Source organism: Cherax quadricarinatus, chromosome 20, assembly GCF_038502225.1.
Source record: "Cherax quadricarinatus isolate ZL_2023a chromosome 20, ASM3850222v1, whole genome shotgun sequence".
In the NCBI taxonomy this organism is placed as follows: domain Eukaryota; kingdom Metazoa; phylum Arthropoda; class Malacostraca; order Decapoda; family Parastacidae; genus Cherax; species Cherax quadricarinatus.
In genome coordinates, this window is record NC_091311.1 from 48,555,435 (window position 1) to 48,564,823 (window position 9,389).

Sequence of the window (9,389 nt, forward strand, 5' to 3'; positions counted from 1 at the left end):
ACACCTACACACACACACACCTACACACACACACACCTACACACACACACACCTACACACACACACACCTACACACACACACACCTACACACACACACACACACACACACACACACACACACACACACACACACACACACACACACACACACACACACACACACACACACACACACATGACATAAGCGGTATTAAATTTTACACACTCATGTAAGTAACGAACTATGAGGAAAGAGCAGTATGGTCTTGAAGTTACTCTATTTGGCCAGCTAGCACACAGTGTCCACTGGTTCTTTTTCACACTTTGTTACCTTCACAATAGTATAGTATGAATTTTCAGTTTACCTAGATAAAAGTGAAGGGCACATATGGCCCAATATTACATGTGGCACAAGTGGTGTTCAGAATCAAGTAAAACCAAGAATGTAGGCAGTGATGATGTCTGCAGTTCAAACTGAACCCATGTGCTTCACTTACTCTGACTCCTTTGTACACTCTGATGGTTCAATGAATAGCATAAGTGCTTGCCAACTGAATGGCGCAAATTCAGTAAATAAATAAAATATCAAAATTATAATATATATACATATACAGTGGACCCCCGCATAACGATCACCTCCGAATGCGACCAATTATGTAAGTGTATTTATGTAAGTGCGTTTGTACGTGTATGTTTGGGGGTCTGAAATGGACTAATCTACTTCACAATATTCCTTATGGGAACAAATTCGGTCAGTACTGGCACCTGAACATACTTCTGGAGTGAAAAAATATCGTTAACCGGGGGTCCACAGTATATCTAACACGCGTGTTAGATAGGAGTGAATGGAGACGAATGGTACTTGGGACCTGACGATCTGTTGGAGTGTGAGCAGGGTAATATTTAGTGAAGGGATTCAGGGAAACCGTTATTTTCATATGTCGGACTTGAGTCCTGGAAATGGGTTTGGGATATTGGCAGTTTGGAGGGATATGTTGTGTATCTTTATATGTATATGCTTCTGAACTGTTGTATTCTGAGCACCTCTGCAAAAACAGTGATAATGTGTGAGTGTGGTGAAAGTGTTGAATGATGATGAAAGTATTTTCTTTTGGGGGATTTTCTTTCTTTTTTGGGTCACCCTGCCTTGGTGGGAGACGGCCAACTTGTTAAATATATATATATATATATATATATATATATATATATATATATATATATATATATATATATATATATATATCTATATATATATATATATATATATATATATATATATATATATATATATTTATTTATTTATTTATTTATTTATTTATTGATGGATAAGCTATGGCAGGAAAAGAGGGACTATAAATGTATTAATTCAAGGATTATGTGGAGTAAAATAAAGATTGGATGTGAAAAGTGGGTTACAATAAGCATGTATGCACCTGGAGAAGAGAGAAGTGTAGAGGAGAGAGAGAGATTTTGGGAAATGTTGAGTGAATGCGTGGGGAGTTTTGAATCAAGTGTGAGAGTAATGGTGGTTGGGGATTTCAATGCTAAAGTGGGTAAAAATGTTATGGAGGGAGTAGTAGGTAAATTTGGGGTGCCAGGGGTAAATGTAAATGGGGAGCCTTTAATTGAGCTATGTGTAGAAAGAAATTTGGTAATAAGTAATACATATTTTATGAAAAAGAGGATAAATAAATATACAAGGTATGATGTAGCACGTAATGAAAGTAGTTTAATAGATTATGTATTGGTGGATAAAAGGTTGATGGGTAGGCTCCAGGATGTATATGTTTATAGAGGGGCAACTGATATATCAGATCATTATTTAGTTGTAGCTACAGTTAGAGTAAGAGGTAGATGGGAAAAGAGGAAGGTGGCAACAACAAGTAAGAGGGAGGTGAAAGTGTATAAACTAAGGGAGGAGGAAGTTCGGGTGAGATATAAGCGACTATTGGCAGAAAGGTGGGCTAGTGCAAAGATGAGTAGTGGGGGTGTTGAAGAGGGTTGGAATAGTTTTAAAAATGCAGTATTAGAATGTGGGGCAGAAGTTTGTGGTTATAGGAGGGTGGGGGCAGGAGGAAAGAGGAGTGATTGGTGGAATGATGAAGTAAAGGGTGTGATAAAAGAGAAAAAGGTAGCTTATGAGAGGTTTTTACAAAGCAGAAGTGTTATAAGAAGAGCAGAGTATATGGAGAGTAAAAGAAAGGTAAAGAGAGTGGTGAGAGAGTGCAAAAGGAGAGCAGATGAAAGAGTGGGAGAGGCACTGTCAAGAAATTTTAATGGAAATAAGAAAAAATTTTGGAGTGAGTTAAACAAGTTAAGAAAGCCTAGGGAAAGTATGGATTTGTCAGTTAAAAACAGAGTAGGGGAGTTAGTAGATGGGGAGATGGAGGTATTAGGTAGATGGCGAGAATATTTTGAGGAACTTTTAAATGTTAAGGAAGAAAAAGAGGCAGTAATTTCATGCACTGGTCAGGGAGGTATACCATCTTTTAGGAGCGAAGAAGAGCAGAATGTAAGTGTGGTGGAGGTACGTGAGGCATTACGTAGAATGAAAGGGGGTAAAGCAGCTGGGACTGATGGGATCATGACAGAAATGTTAAAAGCAGGGGGGGATATAGTGTTGGAGTGGTTGGTACTTTTGTTTAATAAATGTATGAAAGAGGGGAAGGTACCTAGGGATTGGCGGAGAGCATGTATAGTCCCTTTATATAAAGGGAAAGGGGACAAAAGAGACTGTAAAAGTTATAGAGGAATAAGTTTACTGAGTATACCAGGAAAAGTGTACGGTAGGGTTATAATTGAAAGAATTAGAGGTAAGACAGAATGTAGGATTGCGGATGAGCAAGGAGGTTTCTGAGTGAGTAGGGGATGTGTAGATCAAGTGTTTACATTGAAGCATGTATGTGAACAGTATTTAGATAAAGGTAGGGAAGTTTTTATTGCATTTATGGATTTAGAAAAGGCATATGATAGAGTGGATAGAGGAGCAATGTGGCAGATGTTGCAAGTATATGGAATAGGTGGTAAGTTATTAAATGCTGTAAAGAGTTTTCATGAGGATAGTGAGGCTCAGGTTAGGGTCTGTAGAAGAGAGGGAGACTACTTCCCGGTAAAAGTAGGTCTTAGACAGGGATGTGTAATGTCACCATGGTTGTTTAATATATTTGTAGATGGGGTTGTAAAGGAAGTAAATCCTAGGGTGTTCGGGAGAGGGGTGGGATTAAATTTTGGGGAATCAAATTCAAAACGGGAATTGACATACTTACTTTTTGCTGATGATACTGTGCTTATGGGAGATTCTAAAGAAAAATTGCAAAGGTTAGTGGATGAGTTTGGGAATGTGTGTAAAGGTAGAAAGTTGAAAGTGAACATAGAAAAGAGTAAGGTGATGAGGGTATCAAATGATTTAGATAAAGAAAAATTGGATATCAAATTGGGGAAGAAGTGAATGTTTTCAGATACTTGGGAGTTGACGTGTCGGCAGATGGATTTATGAAGGATGAGGTTAATCATAGAATTGATGAGGGAAAAAAGGTGAGTGGTGCATTGAGGTATTTTTTTTTTTTTTTTATCATCACACTGGCCGATTCCCACCAAGGCAGGGTGGCCCGAAAAAGAAAAACTTTCACCATCATTCACTCCATCACTGTCTTGCCAGAAGGGTGCTTTACACTACAGTTTTTAAACTGCAACATTAACACCCCTCCTTCAGAGTGCAGGCACTGTACTTCCCATCTCCAGGACTCAAGTCCGGCCTGCCGGTTTCCCTGAATCCCTTCATAAATGTTACTTTGCTCACACTCCAACAGCACGTCAAGTATTAAAAACCATTTGTCTCCATTCACTCCTATCAAACACGCTCACGCATGCCTGCTGGAAGTCCAAGCCCCTCGCACACAAAACCTCCTTTACCCCCTCCCTCCAACCTTTCCTAGGCCGACCCCTACCCCACCTTCCTTCCACTACAGACTGATACACTCTTGAAGTCATTCTATTTCGCTCCATTCTCTCTACATGTCCGAACCACCTCAACAACCCTTCCTCAGCCCTCTGGACAACAGTTTTGGTAATCCCGCACCTCCTCCTAACTTCCAAACTACGAATTCTCTGCATTATATTCACACCACACATTGCCCTCAGACATGACATCTCCACTGCCTCCAGCCTTCTCCTCGCTGCAACATTCATCACCCACGCTTCACACCCATATAAGAGCATTGGTAAAACTATACTCTCATACATTCCCCTCTTTGCCTCCAAGGACAAAGTTCTTTGTCTCCACAGACTCCTAAGTGCACCACTCTTTTTCCCTCATCAATTCTATGATTCACCTCATCTTTCATAGACCCATCCGCTGACACGTCCACTCCCAAATATCTGAATACGTTCACCTCCTCCATACTCTCTCCCTCCAATCTGATATCCAATCTTTCATCACCTAATCTTTTTGTTATCCTCATAACCTTACTCTTTCCTGTATTCACCTTTAATTTTCTTCTTTTGCACACCCTACCAAATTCATCCACCAATCTCTGCAACTTCTCTTCAGAATCTCCCAAGAGCACAGTGTCATCAGCAAAGAGCAGCTGTAACAACTCCCACTTTGTGTGTGATTCTTTATCTTTTAACTCCACGCCTCTTGCCAAGACCCTCGCATTTACTTCTCTTACAACCCCATCTATAAATATATTAAACAACCACGGTGACATCACACATCCTTGTCTAAGGCCTACTTTTACTGGGAAAAAATTTCCCTCTTTCCTATATACTCTAACTTGAGCCTCACTATCCTCGTAAAAACTCTTCACTGCTTTCAGTAACCTACCTCCTACACCATACACTTGCAACATCTGCCACATTGCCCCCCTATCCACCCTGTCATACGCCTTTTCCAAATCCATAAATGCCACAAAGACCTCTTTAGCCTTATCTAAATACTGTTCACTTATATGTTTCACTGTAAACACCTGGTCCACACACCCCCTACCTTTCCTAAAGCCTCCTTGTTCATCTGCTATCCTATTCTCCATCTTACTCTTAATTCTTTCAATTATAACTCTACCATACACTTTACCAGGTATACTCAACAGACTTATCCCCCTATAATTTTTGCACTCTCTTTTATCCCCTTTGCCTTTATACAAAGGAACTATGCATGCTCTCTGCCAATCCCTAGGTACCTTACCCTCTTCCATACATTTATTAAATAATTGCACCAACCACTCCAAAACTATATCCCCACCTGCTTTTAACATTTCTATCTTTATCCCATCAATCCCGGCTGCCTTACCCCCTTTCATTTTACCTACTGCCTCACGAACTTCCCCCACACTCACAACTGGCTCTTCCTCACTCCTACAAGATGTTATTCCTCCTTGCCCTATACACGAAATCACAGCTTCCCTATCTTCATCAACATTTAACAATTCCTCAAAATATTCCCTCCATCTTCCCAATACCTCTATCTCTCCATTTAATAACTCTCCTCTCCTATTTTTAACTGACAAATCCATTTGTTCTCTAGGCTTTCTTAACTTGTTTATCTCACTCCAAAACTTTTTCTTGTTTTCAACAAAATTTGTTGATAACATCTCACCCACTCTCTCATTTGCTCTCTTTTATATGTGGTATATGTGGAGTCAAAAAACATTATCTATGGAGGCAAAGAAGGGAATGTATGAAAGTATAGTAGTACCAACACTCTTATATGGGTGTGAAGCTTGGGTGGTAAATGCAGCAGCGAGGAGACGGTTGGAGGTAGTGGAGATGTCCTGTCTATGGGCAATGTGTGGTGTAAATATTATGCAGAAAATTCGGAGTGTGGAAATTAGGAAAAGGTGTGGAGTTAATAAAAGTATTAGTCAGAGAGCAGAAGAGGGGTTGTTGAGGTGGTTTGGTCATTTAGAGAGAATGGATCAAAGTAGAATGACATGGAAAGCATATAAATCTATAGGGGATGGAAGGCGGGGTAGGGGTCGTCCTCGAAAGGGTTGGAGAGGTTTTGTGGGCAAGGGGCTTGGACTTCCAGCAAGCGTGCATGAGTGTTAGATAGGAGTGAATGGAGATGAATGGTACTTGGGATCTGACGATCTGTTGGAGTGTGAGCAGGGTAATATTTAGTGAAGGGATTCAGGGAAACCGGTTATTTTCATATAGTCGGACTTGAGTCCTGGAAATGGGAAGTACAATGCCTGCACTTTAACCCTTTCAGGGTCCGTCCCATAGATCTACGGCTGGTCGGTGAGTGTCCAAACCGTAGATCTACGCCAAAATTCTAGCGCCGTCAAATTTAGCGCGAAAGCGCTCATAGGCCTACATATGAGAGAATGGGTCTGCGCCGTGGGTGTGCGCCGTAAACAAAAAATCTAGGCGCCTGCATAGCATTGTGGGAACGCCGGCTCAGTCACCCTTGTTCACCATGCCTCGTCGCAAGTCAGCTCTCACTCCCCGGAAAATTGGGACTCTCCTCTTCCTGTCTGATAGTTCTGACACTGATGGAAGTGGAAATGAAGACGAATTCTACGGCTTTGATAAGTTAGTGACCGAAAATAATGACCAGGATATCGATAATAGTGCAGAAAACCCCGACGATCCTCGACCTTCTACCTCTGGTGTGGGCACTCGTGACTCACGGTCGGGTGTTCCTAAACGTAAGAGAAAACTAATATTTTCCCGTGGCCTGGCCTCTGACTTCAGTAATGACGATGATTCTGACGTGGATTGTGATTTTATTGCGCTCGACGATCATTCGAGTAGTGATAGTGAGGAAACATATTCACCAGTGAAGCGTCGGTATGTTCGCCGCCGCATGCGCTCGGGTAGTGTACCCTATGCTGTGCCCAGGGGACGGAGTACATCCCGGAGTACATCCCGTGGCCCTACACCCGTTTTAGGTAGTGATAGTGAGGATGATGTGGCTACACTTGGCATGGATGGGCCACAGACATCAGTGGATGGTGTTAGTGGGGCTGGTGGTGGTAGTGGCACCGCCATGCGTGACTCGCTGTGCCACGCGGGGACCCACGCTGCTGACTCGTCAGTTCAAGGACAAAGCGGAGCGTCACCCACCAGCCCGCCACAACCACCCGTACAACCAGCCTATGATGTCCAGTATCCACCAGCAAACCGTATCTGGGATTGGCAGCAAAATCCCAGTTTTGTTCCCAGCCCTCACCACTTTGATGACTCTCAAAGTGGAATTCTACCTACCTGTCCCCTTGGAACCACGGCCAATGAACTGGAATTCTTTGAATTATTCTTTGACCAGCCATTGATGGAAATTATTGTCAGGGAAAGTAATAAGTATTTTCAGTACACCATGGCAAATACGATCTTATCACCACAGTCAAGACTACACAGGTGGAAAGAGACGACTGTTGCAGAAATGTATTTGCTTTTTGCAACAATAATGCTTATGCCTCACGTCTATAAGCATAATATAAAAGCATACTGGTCCACAGATCGGCTAATTTGTACCCCATCCTTCAGTGAAATAATACCAGTGAACAGGTTTATCTTACTGTTACGTATGTTGCACTTCTCTGACAAAACCAGGCCTGACAGAAGTGACAGGTTATACAAGATTAGAAATGTTTTCATGTATCTCAAACAAAAATTCAGGATATACTTTTATCCATTCAAGAATCTTGTAATTGACGAGTCTTTGATTTTGTTCAAAGGTAGACTGTCATTCAAGCAGTATATACCGAGCAAGAGGAACCGCTTTGGTATAAAATTGTTTGTACTCTGTGATTGTGACAGTGGCCTGGTGTTGGATATTGTTGTATACACGGGTAGTAAAACATTGAAAGATACCAAGATGTTATTGGGTATATCAGGTGATGTAGTGAGAAACATGATGGCACCTTATCTTGGTAAGGGCCATACATTATATACCGATAACTGGTACACAAGCCCATTACTCAGTGATTTCATGCGAGTGAACAAGACAGATGTGTGTGGCACAGTGCGTTCTAATCGTAAACATATGCCCAGGCTCAACGCAGGTGTTCGTGGTGATGACGTGCAGGTGTTTACTGCCAATGACATCATGGCATTACGGTGGCATGACAAACGAGATGTCACATTGTTGACAACCATTCACCGTAATGAAATGCAAGACAGTGGCAAAGTTGATCGAGTGACTAATGAACATATTCGAAAACCAGTGACAGTGATTGATTATACACAAAACATGCGCTTGGTTGACAAGTGTGACATGCAGATTGGTTTTGTTGACTGTGTTCGTAAGAGTTACAAGTGGTACATGAAACTTTTCTTCCATCTCATGGACATTTCAATGCTGAATGCATATATGTACCAAATAAAGACTGGTAACAGACCACCGTATGGTGAATTTTGTTTGTCTGTTGTCAGACAACTCATAATGAAGTACCAGGTAACAACACCTGCAATACAACATGGTCCTCGAATTCATCACAATATACCCAAGCGTTTGAGGAAAGAAGGTGATCATTTCATAATACAGCTTCCTTCAACTCAAAAGAAATTTGCTCAGAAGAGATGCATTGTCTGTGCACAAACAAAACGACGGCAACAAAGACGCAAAGACACTCGGTTTATGTGTGAGGAATGTAAGGTGCCTCTGTGCATGGTGCCTTGTTTCAAGGAGTTCCACAAGCTCCAGCAGTTCTAAAACCATGTCCAGTGATTGTAAATATGTAAATATATGATAGAACATTAGTATTATACAATATTTGTGCATGTTTATTGTAATAAACAACAGTGGTAAACAATAATATGATAATAACTTTAGTGCGGTTATTGTGTTCAATACAGTGAGTATATATATATCAATTATATACAGTATTGGTCTCTCAGGCCCCAAATGTTAGTAGGAATAGAAAAAAATTGGAAAAGAAAAGAAAAAACAACTAAAACAACAAAATAATATAATACGCGTATGTGGAATTCGTCGATGTTGCCGCCACCACATCATTTTCTACAAACTTCTTGGCACTGTATCTCGGTAAGTACTGATCAGATTCTAATTTTTTTTGTTTTATTACCTTCACAAAAATATGCTCTTTAATTCTGTAAGAAAAAATAATTTTTTTTTTTTTTTCAAAATTTCTTGGACACTGGTGCGTGACTTCAGATTTTGGCCTTGGACCCTGAAAGGGTTAAAGGAGGGGTTTGGGATATTGGCAGTTTGGAGGGATATGTTGTGTATCTTTATATGTGTATGCTTCTAAACTGTTGTATTCTGAGCACCTCTGCAAAAACAGTGATAATGTGTGAGTGTGGTGAAAGTGTTGAATGATGATGAAAGTATTTTCTTTTTGGGGATTTTCTTTCTTTTTTGGGTCACCCTGCCTCGGTGGGAGATGGCTGACTTGTTGAAAAAAAAAAATGTATATATATATAGTGGACCCCCGCATAACGATAT

At 40.9% G+C, this 9,389-nt stretch overlaps 1 protein-coding gene across 16 annotated transcripts in view; it reads left to right on the plus strand.

Annotated features, from left to right (window-relative positions):
• fbl (pantothenate kinase 3 fbl) overlaps window positions 1-9,389 on the plus strand; it is a 173,612-nt gene that overhangs the window by 117,277 nt on the left and 46,946 nt on the right. The window lies entirely within an intron of this gene.